At 37.7% G+C, this 14586-nt stretch overlaps 1 long non-coding RNA gene across 1 annotated transcript; it reads left to right on the forward strand.

Moving 5' to 3' along the window:
- The first annotated feature begins 5384 nt into the window (after window positions 1-5384).
- On the forward strand, window positions 5385-8110 carry LOC123976956. The gene is made up of 3 exons (XR_006826478.1): window positions 5385-5491; window positions 7049-7265; window positions 8006-8110. It is a non-coding gene; the product is annotated as an uncharacterized LOC123976956 (long non-coding RNA).
- The last annotated feature ends 6476 nt before the right edge of the window (window positions 8111-14586 follow it).

Below are 14586 nucleotides of genomic sequence, written 5' to 3' on the forward strand. Positions count from 1 at the left end.
AATCAAACCTCAATTGTCAAACGGTTGTACCGTTCTTAGATTTAAGCACTTGATGAGGGAAACAATTGTCAGATTATTGGTCATGATAAATAATGAGTGACATTTATGCATTAACGGCATTTCCAATGATGGCATGTAATACTTATTTTGTCCACTTTGGGGAGCTCGGGTTACATGAGGATAGCTCTGATTAATCCTCCTTTGCTCAGGAACTGGGAAATTTGGTTACTTAAGTATAGGATGACATTTCTTTATCATCATTTCTAAAGGTGGTGTCAACAAGCATTGGTTACACATAAAATGAAGGAATGTCATTAACCTTGCTGAAAATTAAAACACTTAACAAGTAACTTATTTAGATTCTTTTCAGCAATAATATCAACAACAGATAACAACATGGTAACATAACTAATCAATTAGAGGCAAATGTAATCAAGTAACTAAAAGAGTTACAGTCAGTTTAGGGTTTCCTGCCCTTTCTTTAAGAAGAGTTCTGATAGGCTGTTCAGGAAAACTCTCAAACCTCACTCAAATCCACACTGTTGTTACACAACAAGTGTAAGGGATTATTATTTCCAAAACAGTAAAAATATTGCAGTTATTAATCCAAGTAAGACAGCCATCTTATGATGAAGTGCATGCGCAATTGTACGGTAAGAGGCAGTTCAAGTCGGTTGCTAGCCAAAAAGCTAAACGAAGAATGAGAACGAGGGAGATGGGCGATCTTTCCACAGCTGGAAAATGGCCTATACTGTACAGCATCATCCGGTTTGAGAGGCAGCAGTGTTTTCAGATTGACTAATTGTTAGCTCCTAATTAATTAATTAATTATTATTCCAATAAAGTGGATTCAATTCTAAATTGCAGCTGGATGGTTCAGTGGCATATCATCGCCATTTGAACAGCAAGTCAGGACAAACCTCCAGTTAGGGTTCCCATGCTTAGACCCCTAATGCTATACAATCAAGCCTCGGATCATGTTTCTCAAATATTAGTTGCTTTGGATAAAAGCGTCCGCCAAATGAGTAAATGTAATGTAAAATGAGCTGGATAAACAGATATTGAAAGTAATAGTAATAGTACTGTAATAAGTAATGTAACTAAGTACTTTTAATAACCAGTAATAAGTACAGTAATATTTTTTTTTATGAAGGAGTAATAAATAGTAACATATTACAGTTCCTTGCCCAAAACTGCTACTGAATAGCACCTCTCACAAACAGAAGGCAACTGCTTATTAAGCCCCTGAAAAATAAATAGGCAAAAAAATAATTTTTTAAATTATTATTATTTATTAAGAGTTCAACACTTGTACCCACCTCGTACCATTTTTAAGATATTTAGCCATAAACCAATATAACAATATAATATAACAATTTACCCTGAGGGGAGCATATATTTATTCACATCACTGGAGCCACGCCACTAGCATGGCTGTAAATCAGGTAATTTAATTTATCAGGGCTGTGTTTTGGTCATATTTGATTGAGAGGTTGTGCGGCTTCATTTGAAGCAAAACAAGAGCTGTGTTTACGTCAAAATCTCATTCATTTTCTCCACTTCTTCACTTGCTATACAGTACTAAACTCAGATGGGAAAAGTGAATGTTTACATGACATCCAAAATGCCCAGATTCATAAAATGTTTCTTTAACATGACAGTAACTTTCTGTCTGTGCACATAAGTTAAAGGGGTCAGTAAAATTCATTGTTCATTCCCGAGATGTCACTAAAACAAAAGCAAATATCAAAGGCTGTGTGTAATATGCATCTCGTTTTCGGGCCCCTTTTTTCTTCATAAATTTTCCTTACATGCTTCATTTACTCATTAGATTATTAATTGCTCATTATAAGTCAGTCTTTGTAAGAGCTTCAATGACTGTAAATGCTCGTGTTAATCCTTGCACATCATGAAACATTATTTCTTATCACTGCGGTTATCTTCAAATGTTAAATTTAGTGTCTGTGTTTGGCAACACAGACATACAAAAAAGTATCTGCTGCTTACTACGAGGTTTAATTACTCATTTGGAAGTTCGGGGCTGACCTGGTTGATTTGAGATCTTTTCCAAAAGATCCTAATGAATTTTGATTTATTACTTTGGCCTGGTTTCCTGCGCTCACATCACACAGTCTATACTTGCTGAAAAACACTTCATGTTTGCCACTAATGATAAATCGCAGCTTGGATCTGCTGCAGTGCTCAGCCAATTCACCAATATCTCTGTTATTAGCTACCTTGGTGCCACAAGTTCAAACGCAATGTCGTTTAAACAGTAATCTACAGGGATTATTGGATAAAATGTTCCTTTTACTTAACTGTGTGTTTATATGGATCAAGGTGTTCCAGACACTGATGCCAGGTAAAGAAAATAAATAAATAAAAAGATAAATAAATAAATATTCATTTTTTGGGAACAATTCTACAGTTGCTAGGCAACTAATGAAGAGGACAGGATTTTTTTTTTTTTAGGAGAAACCAAATTTCATTTAATAGTACACCTCAGAAAAACACAGGACATTCATTTCAATTCATTACGTGCTCACGGATAAATACTTTTGAGCGTGAGATTTTCCAACTAATTTTAAAATAATAGTACAGTGCATCATGGTTAAAAGAAGCAAAGGTAGCCTGTTACTATGGTGCTTATTTGTTCAATCATTCAGAAGAGTTTCTGATTATAAAAAAAGGAAATGGGCTTCATTATTTGGAGCACAAAGACTGAGAGCAGGCAAAACATCCGCCCACCTTCTGGCCTGCATACAGGCCGGCGTTACCCAACAACAACACAAAGCAAAAGGCTTTTCACTCCAATGAAAAGCCTTTAAATAAAGAGCAGGTGCACAAACATAGTAAGAGCTTACAGAGCAGAAAGCCTGACATCAGTTATTACCTGCTCTTCAGGTAGAAGAAATGTTCTCCAAGTGGCTACTCAGCTTCAACTACTGATTTTGTCTTTACTGCAACTTCAAAGGGATGTAAACCAATACAAATGCGTTATTCTGATATGAACAGGTAATGCGCTTTTGAACAGCATCCAAACTGTTGCATTAATGTTCCGCATTAATATAAAAATGTAAAGAAAGAGGCTGTGGGCTTAAAATATGGCGGTATAGTTTGACAGTCAGACATTCGGTGAGGTTCAGCGTCAATCACCTTTAATCAGTTTTCACCAGATTTGTTGTGCAGTTCAAGATGTCCCACGTGTTATTTCGGCCCCATGATCCGATCCGTTCAAGGACTTGACTTGGGATGTCTTACAAGTGCATGCAAAATGGCAAAGAAACCGTTTCAGATTTTTCTAAAGAGCTTTTCTACACTTAATGTTCCAACTTTATGTTCATCTGGGCCTCCTCCCATAATGTGACATATTTCACAATGACACAATATATGAGAACGGGGTTTAGTTACAAGATGGATTTGAATCAAATCCTTAAGATTTGATTGCTCAAAAGTAGGTGCAGCTTAGTGAATACAGCGAGATACAGAGCTGCAGAGGACCGTTGGCCTGCACCCACATCTCCCTCACCCTTGTTGTTAGATCGTGGGAAAGGAGTTGGGGGGAGAATAAATTAGACTTCGATCACATTCTTGAGAAATGTGAACAAAGATTTTGCCAACAGACATTCAAACACACAACTGCTACTACGATACTGCTCTATTAGGTACAGCAACCATTAGCTGATGGGCGGTAGTAGGTATGTAGCTACGAATCACACTTGACTGGATACATTTAAGTTTTCGACCCCAAAATCAGGATGACTCATACAAAATGTTTCACAGGAACAGAAAAGAGAGGGATTTTGTATAAAGCTTTTATACATATTTGGCATATAACATGAGATAACTGAACAATGAATGGATCAATGTATTTTTCTATTTATTTCAAAGGAAGTTGTGAAATACTGCTTTGCATTACTACCACAGGGATTTTAAGTGCTCACTGCCAGCATAAATGAATCTGTAATAATTCAAACTGTTAATATTAGCATTACACAATAGCATTTAATGTACATTCATATCCTCTTCATATTTGCATTGGTGGATTACGGCTCTCAAGCAAGTAGTGGAATCTGTTTTACTGTGGAGAGAGAGAGAGCGAGAGAGCGAGAGAGCAAGAGAGCGAGAGAGCGAGAGAGCGAGAGAGAGAGAGAGAGAGACTGGGCAAGTGAAGCTTACTGAAGCTGGTAATGAGCCAAAAGCAAAATCATCCTATTCCTGTCCTTTAAATGATGTTTGAGCAGAAACTTTGATGAGTCACAGCCGACTCATTTTCACCCATTTATCTTTCATGCTTAATAAAAAATGTCAAAATATTCCTCTTTCAATAATATAGTGCAATACTTTGATCTGATCCAAGAGGACCTGTTGAAGAGGCTGGAGTCGGGGGGGGGGTGTTCTCATCAATTACTCACATTGTACGCAACAGTGACCTTTTAACACAGCAAGGTCAGGCAAAAATACCAAATGTTATTATGTGAAAATTGAGTCAAAGGCACAGACAAGAGGGGATATAAAAAGTGAGTAGGCTTCTTTTTTTCACGAGAGCGAATATGAGACGGAGAGGAGACAAAGGCAGGAGGGAGAGAAATAGGGAGAAATGATATAAGACAGTGCGCTCAGAAGAGAAGGACAGAGACTATTTTAGATGAAGGTCTCTCCATTCATCTCTCTTCATTGTGGCCACTGCTGACACGGGAAGAATCATGCGGGTCAGCACCGTTCGAGGCCATGCGCCATCTACAAGAGCGTTTTCAAAATGTTTGCATGTATTTACCTCACAGTCTCCACAGTGGCTCAGTCACAGAGATAAGGAAAGATATTTGTAATGAGTTTGTCTTTTATTTTTTTTTATAAACGGCTTTGACTAAAAAAAATTATTTGTCTTTAAACAAAGAGTGCTTGACTTTGCCGCAGTAGGTCGGACGGCATCTCTACAAGGGCTTTAGCTGTCACTAAATGGCCACATTTCTGGTTGAGTGTCTTTGTTGTCATGGATTTTAGTGCATTTGGCAAGTAGAGGTAAAAAAAATGAAATAAAATAAAATCCATGTCTGCAAGATCTATAAAATCAGCCCATGACACTTCTCATGTGGACAACGCAGCTAATTTGTCTATCCCTCCTTTTCATAAAACATTTTCACCATCTTATGTCATTGCAGGAAAAGCACAGGTGCAATTAATACCATTTAATATTTAATTAACAAGGACTGCACTGCATTTAGGTGAGCTAGTGCCAGGGCCCTGTGCATGTTCACTCACTGATTAACTTATTGGATCCGAGACATCATCAAAGGAGAACACATTAGAAGTGATTTACACATGTGTATGTTGCAGCTGACAATAAAAATCATTTCATTTCAATTGGTCTTCAACATTTATTCGCTTCAGTGGAGGGACGCGAATTCAAGGAGAAGGAGAATTCATCAAGTTTGATATATATATATTTTATTAATTAACAATACATGACGATGCAACAGGAACCTTCTGTGTAAGTTTCCCAGAGCTATATCTTTTATTTCTTACTCTTAACACCAACCTGCCAAGAGACTGAAGATGAAAATTACCCATTTGGTTAAATCTGCCATATTTCAATCACTTACTGTGCATTGATAAATTAAGTAAATCAGCTGAATCCATTTGGCGTCATTTACACTGGGGACTCTTTGAAATGGCTGATTTGTCCCCACCACTTTTTGAAAGCATTTGCTAAAAGTTTTCTGAAAATTAGCTTGCAACAAGAAATGTTAAATAGCACATACAAATTCTATGAGAAAGGTTTACTTGCTCAATAGGAAAACATGAAATGCAATGTAAATATAGAAGAAACAGATCTGCCTTGTCCCAAAAAAGTAACTTAGGCTAAAAAACTTCTGATTACTTCATTCTATTCAATATCTTTTTATATTCTGAATTGTCACCAGCCACAATAATTTTGTTTCCCTTCATATCAAGGGTTTAATGCTCAAAATCTTGACTCCAGTATTGTGCATTCTCACGTCTCGTGGGCTAAGTAGTTTCGTCACAACCCTAATATGAGCCCTTAAATGTCCCCAACACTTTTCAACACAAAGTGACACCCTTGGCTGAATCAAGAAGATGCCTTCAAACTTGTGGACGTATATGTGGCCAATATTAACTTCACAGCAAGAATGTAAAATTTAAAATGTATGTAAAGGCAGGATAAATCTGTAGAAAGGGCAATTCATTACCTGTGTGATATTTGCTCTGTACATTTTTCTGGAAGAGCTGCAGCATCACTGAACATCACAGAGTGGAAAAGGCTTCAGATGATGCAGAATTTTAAGCCGATAAGAAAAACACAGCCCAGAGTGAGGTGGAGGATACTGCCGGCGGTTGTCGCAGCCAGCTCCTGCTCAGCAAAAGTTGACATTGTTCACAGCTGACAACCGGTTAGAAAGCCTGTACACCCGTTCTCACCTTTTATCCCATTTCCTCTGTCACTGCCCGAGCCATGAACAACAACATATCTACTGGGGCCTGATGCTAATGTGACAGCCCCTGTAATCAGCCTGGATCTATTTTCCTTTACTAAAGACAAATTAGACATTAGGCCTTTTTATCACCACTTAGCCAAAATTATTAAGACAATCCTTTTTCTATCAGGAGAAAAGCTTACAAAGAGTGTGATCTACATGCCACACAACTTTTTAATTTGCCCAGCATTTTCTCTCTAAGTCTGTCACTGCGTACAACATCTATAATTAAATGCCAGTCATAATTATGAGGATCTTTGTAGTGGTGTTTGAATTAGATTAAGGTACTCTGTGAATTAGATTTCAATCTGCAAATAGGCTTGAGTAGGCGAACATCATCAAGCCTTGCTTATGAAGCCCTCAGCCACTCCATTAAGTTGTTTTTTCAGTAATTTAGTGTGTGTTTGGTTTGTAAATAACAGAGAGAAGAAAATAAGTTAGAAAAGTCAGCCGACTCTGCATAAGCTAACTGAACCTGAATCCATGTACCGTATATAAAAAATATATCACAAAAAAAAATATGCATTTGATGCAAGTTTTTATTTTTTCAGATTGGATTTCCAGACGAATACAGTTGCTGACCCACTCCAAGTTCACTATTCTCTGTTGATCCACAATAATTTGCATGCTATACTTCTGACAGAGAAGAAATGTTGAACTGCTTCACAGAGGGTGCATCCTGTCTCATCCATCAGCATAAACACAGCTCAAAGGAGGCTGCTTATTACTGCCCTACAAAGACAAACTGAAGTTAACCGTGTTTTAAAGGTGAAAAGGCCTGGATTTCTTTACATTTTTAACATTCTCCATCTGTATTTATAATATTTTTATTGGAATAACAGATGAAGCCATGAAACTATGTTTTAACTGCCATTCCTGGAGGGAAAAGTCTCATTAAAACACTGTAAATGGGTGATGTAGCTTGCATTTCTGTATCAGTTTTGTGGTTAGTAGTGCGCATAACCAAACAGACAACACAACAATCCATCCAAATCTTTCCAGCACAATGGCAGAAAAAGATTCAAAATCATATTTGGAATAAGCGTCAGTCCCCGTGAATCAAAGAGAGAAGGGGCGTCTTCCCATTTCACACGGACGTTCAATGATCACACAGGGAGAAATCCATCACGGAGAAGGCACAGATAGCAATTTCCTCACTGACAGTAGCCTCAGCAGACCAGGAAGCAATGCAGCAACTACATAACTTTGCAGGTCTCTTGTCAGTTGTGTGTGAAATCTCTCTCTTGGAGACCGATTTTAATTTAATAATGTGAGAGTATCTAGGGGTGGCTTATTTTTGTAGTATGGAAATAAGTTAATATTAATAATAATAAGTAAGTAAGAATATGTGTACTTGTTTCTTTTGTTGCTGTACATAATAAGTATAAATTGCAGCAAACAGCATGTTTATTTTTTATTTACTGGTGGATGTCTACAGTTGTGTTTTGTGCATATTTCTAATGTGTGTGTGAATTTTATAAGACAAGTCATTTGATTCTACTTTTCAGGCTGCATTCTTAACATCAAACCAGGGACAACAGATGAAAAGAAGCCTTTTGGGCTACACCGGCACACAGTGCTTTTCTGTTGATTAATGAGCTGACTAAAATGAAATTAAATAAAATTATGAGAAACTAAATCTAATTTTGAATCTCTGCGTCCACTATATTCACAGGTATATTGCCTATATATATTGGGATATGAATTAATATTCAGTGTGCTGAGGGGTGAATTTCACTTAAAGGTGGGGTAAGCGATTCTAATCGAAAACACGTCTTTATGTCACATTCAGCAAATATCTCCGCTAGCTGTCCATTCTGTGTGTGCACTGAAAAAAAAATCCAGTGTTTGTACTCAGCCCTGGCTCTGTAAATGGGAAACAAACAAAGTGGACCGAGCTACTCAACACTATCCAGCTATTTCAGTCATGATTTGTGTGTCAGCTTTCATTAAAAGGACTTGCCCACTGACATTCAGCTTACTTTGTTGTTGATCAAGACATGCTGTTGTTGTGATGCTAGCTGTAGCAGCAGAAGAGTTGTGAGTTTCACTGTCTGGAGCTGCTGTGCTGCTCTGGGACTGTCTCGTCCTCTCTGCTTGTTAGTTTCAAAACAGCAACCTTAGGAACAATTTGCTAAGTAGTTAAATTACTTACGGTGTCATTGTTCGCTCCACATCATGGTACTGGATTTCTCAAGAATCACATACCTGATGTAATGGAGTTCTGTACAGGATTTTGGATTACAGAACATCTTACAGTCAAAAACTAGACAGGCTACAGAGTATCAAACAGTGGTGGAATAAATATTTAGATCTTTTACTTGAGTAAATGTAATAAAACAAGAAATGTATAAACTCGAGATTCAAGTATAGAAGTTTAAAAAGTAAAAGTTAAACATAAATAAGGCCCCCGTAAGTGTTATATTATTAGGGATGGGAATTGCTACTCGATATCCTTAAAGTATTGACCGAAATAGCCCAGTATCGAGTAGAAATGAAATGTTCAGGGGAATAAATGACAATTTGTATGGTGTTGCTTATAGCCAAACTCACAAGCAACACATCAAAAGATAGAAGGGCACGTCCCTTTTTTCCTTACGTGTGTCACGCTGTGGCCGTGTCGGCTCTGTTTAGTTAGTTCTTAGTCAGTTTGGTTATGTTTAGTCTTTCCTGTATCTGTTATTTTGTCTCTGTTTTGGGTTTCAGTCCTGTCTGTTGTCTTGTGTGTAGTTTACACTGTGTGTTCATGCTTGTTGGTCTGATGTTGTCTGTGTGTCTTGGGGGGTCTGTTTAGTTTCATTATTCTGATTTTGATTGTTCTGCGATAGTCTGTCCTCGTTATTCAGTTTATTATTCAGTTTGCCTTTCTGTCCTGTTTTAGTTTAGCCTTATTATGTTTAGTGTATTTTCTGCATTTAGATTTGCTTGTGTCTATCCCCCTAGTAATTCCCCTGCCTGCTTGTCCACTAAGTACTTTGAGTTCCAGTTAATGTATGGTCTTGTGTTTTTTATCTGTTAGTGTCTCTCTTGTCTCCCCTGCTGTCTCTGTCTCGTTAGCCCTGATCCCGGTCACCTGTGTTGCTCCTGCCCTGCTCGTTAGTCCCTGTGTATATATGTTTGGTGTCTCTGCTCATTCCCTGGCCAGTCATTGTAGTTTTATGTTGCTCTGTCATGTGTAGCTGTGTCTTGTCTCGGATCTGTTACCTGTTGGATTACCTGTTTTGTTTGGATTGTTATTCTTTGGATTTATTGAACTCAGCCCCTCTGCCAGTATGTGTGCTCGCCTTTTGTTTGCCACAATAAACCTTTTTGAACTGTACCTTCTCCGCTCTGTGTCCTGCATTTGTGTCCGCCAACCTGTTCAATCACACACAATCCTGACAATGTGCCTGCACGCGCCTGTTAATCAGAATTATTCTCTGTTGTTTACTTTCAACAAACATTTCAAATATTTAACTTAAATTTTTTCTCTTCACTCTCCCTTATTTAAATACAAAAAACTCCCAAGCTGTCGTCCTTCCTCTGAGGATACGACCCTTGAGGATGACCTATTTAGGCTAAGGAGGATTTGAAAAAGTGACGAAAGTAACCTTTTAATGTTGTAGCACGTCAAAATTGAGGTTATTTGTTTATATTCAGTTACGTTATTTCATCTATAATGAAGGATCGTCATTTTATCTGAATACTTTCGAAAACAGGAGACACACAAACTAAATCAGAACATGAACGCGGCAGATGACTGTGCATTGGAAGCTGATGTGCATTGTTGGAATAAGTGGGCCAGGTGCCGCTGGAGAACTCAGTGATGCTTCCTTTCCCAAAAATTCAAGAGAGCGCAGCTTCCATTTGAAGTTATATTCACTGAAAAGATTCTCCAATTAATTGGGAATTAATTGAATCTATAGTTACATGCAATAGGTATGACAGTCTTTCATCAATGGAGCAACATTAGACATCAGTATGAGGAAGTACACAAAGTTCAGGGAGCTTTGTGAACACAAGCAGATCTCACTGGTCAGTATGTTCTTGTCATACTGAGTAAAATGTCACTAGTATTGGCCCTGCATTTATTCACCTTTCTGCACATCATGTACCAAATAAATGTTTGAAATGTGTTCAACTGAAAAAAATATAGCACATTCATTCATGTAAGATAAGGATTAAATTATTGCATTTCTGTGTTTCAAAATGCCAAAATACAATACACATTCAGATGCTATTTTAGCTATTTCATGGTTCAATGTTCATTTTTGTGTGACAGAATATGAAGGTATGTCCAATTATTAGCTTAGATTTTATTGCTGCCTAGCATTTAGTGAATGGCTCAGGTACTACTCTTGTGTCAGCAGCCAATTAGCTTAGCATAGCATATAGCGTGGAAAAAGGAAGAAACAGCTATCCTGGCTCTGTCCAAAGGTAACAAAATCCCCCTACCAGCACCTCTAAAATCTGCTTCATTTGTTTAATCCTTAAAAAAATTGCGACAATTTGCCATTTTACAGGAGTCAGACTATTTCTTGGCTGGGAATGTTATTTTCACACTCTTGTTATCAACTTTCTCATTTCACTCTTTGAAAGAACACAAATAACCATAGTTCCTATAACGTGGAACTATTCCTTTTACATAACAGATGTATAGAGGCTGATCTTTCTGAGAGAAACAAACACATGTGAGAATGCTGGCAATTACCGCGTCACTCACAACTTCTAGCTAATGAACTAATTGTTGTCTTGCCCCTTTGTGCAGCGGGCTTGACTTATCTTAGCAGAGGCATTAAGGTTTGATTGGCTATGCATCCATCAGAGTACATAAGCTCTTTGGTAATTTGTCTTAAAAAGACAACTCAGGAGGTGAATATAGGCTTTTAGAGTGATTTATGTTAACTTAAAAGTTAACTGTTTTGGGTAAAATTCCAAAATAAATGCTGATCCACGTCTTTGAGATTTTTTCAGTAAATGACACTAAATGTCAGTGAACAATCACAAGGGACATCTAAATCACTGATTAACATTAATTACGGTTAAAATGCAAATACTTCAGTTTTTGAGTCTCTCTACTGCCCCACCACATGACTCTTAATAAACACTCATCTTCTACTGATCCCTGCTGGTTCACTAGAGACATTACTTACAAAGACAAAAGCACACAGGGGGCAGCTTCAGTTTGGTCACACAGAGTTGATCAGAAAGTCAGTAAGAAGACATTAGATCACTAAGAAAACAATCCCGATTTGAGTTGAGCTCCCCCCCAAAAAAATATCTAAATATTTAGCTTGTTGTTCAAGTCTGGAACTCTAGTTACAGCAGTTGTGTCTACTTTTATTCAAAGTTTGCCCACTGGGAATTAGTTTCAGTTTTGACTTAAAGTTATAAACTTAAATTTCTAAATTCCACTTGGGTAAAAGTACAGTATTATCAGCAAAATGCACTAAGAACCAAAGTTCTCTGAAAAATGTTATTACTGTTAGATTGTTAATATGGATTGGATATGGATGTGTAAGCAACATTTTATTGTTGCAGCTGGTTAAGGGATGGCTGGTTTTAACTACTTCACATACAGGTACATCACAAATTAAATCTGAGGAGTTGTAAGATGATTTACTGGGTAGAACAGAAGAAAAAACAAATTTGAGCTACACAAATGTAGCTCAAGTTTGTACTCAGAATGAAGACTTTTCTATAATCTTTGCTTTTTTGTGAAATATCAGATAATTTTTAAATGAAACCATGTGAAATGTTTAGAGGGGGAAATTACTATTTGGTCAAACTAACAACTTGTAAACATCTGAAATGCAACAAGGGGCCCTAAATAGATGCTGTTTTTCTGTAAAAGTGAAAAAAGTTGTGAACACCTGGTTTAATCTAACAATGCACAGCATTTCATAAGTTTATCATATGTTTATGTGAAATCTTAATCTGAAAAGAAACTTGTAACAAGAAGTAGCATTAAATGAAAATACTCACAGCAGAGTTTCATATTTTTGGCTGAACTTGATAAACTGAAAATGGAAACCATCTACAAAGTCCAGATTGCAAAACTGGAAAGGGATTAATAGGCAGAGATGTAACAGTGTTTTCCCTTTCCTATTGCCACTCGGCTGTCTTGTGAGAAAGACATACCAGAAATTAGAGGGTATTCTCTCTGGAGTCTGGCTTCCTCAGGGCCATGTCTATTTCAATGCAGCTTCCTTAAGGCTTGGTTCAAAGGCTGAGCAAAGATAAAAGCCTGGAGAGTGGGAGAGCAGGGCAGGGTGGAAGTAGAGGATGTTGTTTGTCATTGCTTGTTAAAAACAAACTGCTGAAGATCATTGAAGGTCCCGCGCTTTCAAAACTCAGACCTCAGGCCTTGAACGAAACAAGCGACGGAATGAGGTACTAATCAAAATGAGAGCCCTCACACCCCCATCTCGTTTCCCTCCCGTGTAGTGACTGATGTTGCGTGTGTCTCCGGACATATCGTGCAATCCATTACAAGGTGTCCTCGGGGTATTTTTGCCATCATGTTAGGGTCACAACAGCTCGCAAAACAACATCTTCATAAATTTGTGGCATCATTGGAGTGTCCTGGATACTTGAAAATGTTTTCATCTTCAGGCGCACTGCCCTCTGGGTTCAAAAAAGAAGTGGACATGTCCAGGCGCTGCAGGACGGAAGCATTACTGAACAATGGCACGAGCACTGCGGCAATGTTAAAGGTCCATGGCTGAGAGTATGGGAGGCAAAATGATGAAAAGTACAGGTAAGTGCCGTCCAAAATAAATGAGAAAGACTTAAAGACTTTATCTTAGTATGACTAAATATGTCAGTTAAAAGGCAATTCCCATTAGCGTGTGGTCAAAGTATATAAAAAAAAAAGCCCTGTCAGTCTACATCAACATGAGTCATTGGATATTCAAGCCGTGAAAATGCAAATGGGAACATTTCCTTTTCATTAAACGTTTGTAATTAATTTCTTAAACAACAGAGGACCTATTCCTCCACACATTAATTTCATTGGTCTGCAGAGGCATATCTTAGCCTTTCCAGAATTAGCACAATTAACCACCGATGAATAACGATGAATAACGATCACTGGGCCATTTGAGATTGCTTCTGGCTCTGTCCTCTCCATTCCAGTAACATTACATCTAACTGCCTGACAATTGTGAGCTCGTATTTGTTCAATATATGAACGCATGAATTATTGATACTTGCTGCTATATCTGTTGCTACTTCCCTTGGGTACTCTCACTTCGTCATGATGTTAGATAATGAAAAGAGTGAAGAAACAAATTTACAATTTCTCTCCAAAACGCCAGCTGCCTAAAGTCTTTGAGAGTGCTGTCTATGTCCTCCGCTGCCTCTTGTACTAACGAAACAGCAGCAAGCTTCTCATGAAAAATGAAAGCTGTTGGGGTAGAAAGCAAAATTTTTACTGTCACTATCCGGAAAACGTTGACAGTCCAAGTAGATACAATCTATTCTATAGTATTATGTTGCAAATCCCTGATGTACATTGTTATTGTTACGGTCATACTTCAAAGAAACACCATGTTTAGCAGGATTTTGAAGGAGCTGTTTGATGGATTTCAGCAGCACTGGAAGAATCTCCTTTTAGTTTTCACTGAGTATACAATAGCACAGAATCTAAAATAGTTAAACCAGCTCACATTGAAGCTGACCCCTTGGCCTTTGTTATGCAACAGGCTGAAAATCTTTCCTGTGACATGCCTGTGGTCACAGCTGCACATCATACAGGTAGGATCCCAGATGCAAGAATCGACTCATACTTGTCTAGACAAGTCGACAGTTTGTCAATGGTGGGACAAAGTCATAGGGCCTCCTTTCAAGAACCTCTGGTACAAACAGAGAAATACTCAGAACTTTCTCTTAGAGAAGTCAAAGTGGTCCACGGGGGGTAAACACTAAATTAACTAAAATGATAAATAAATCAAATTAACTTATTTTGTTCATTTATGAAGAGGTCCGACTGCATTTTTAAAACAAGTTAATAGGCTATTTTTGCATGGCAAATTAAACAGTTCAAAAGTTTCTATGAAAATTCTCTCACTCAGCTGCCTGGGGATCTTTATGCAGGTCACAATGTAAC

This window comes from Micropterus dolomieu, linkage group LG01 (assembly GCF_021292245.1).
Source record: "Micropterus dolomieu isolate WLL.071019.BEF.003 ecotype Adirondacks linkage group LG01, ASM2129224v1, whole genome shotgun sequence".
NCBI classification, from domain to species: domain Eukaryota; kingdom Metazoa; phylum Chordata; class Actinopteri; order Centrarchiformes; family Centrarchidae; genus Micropterus; species Micropterus dolomieu.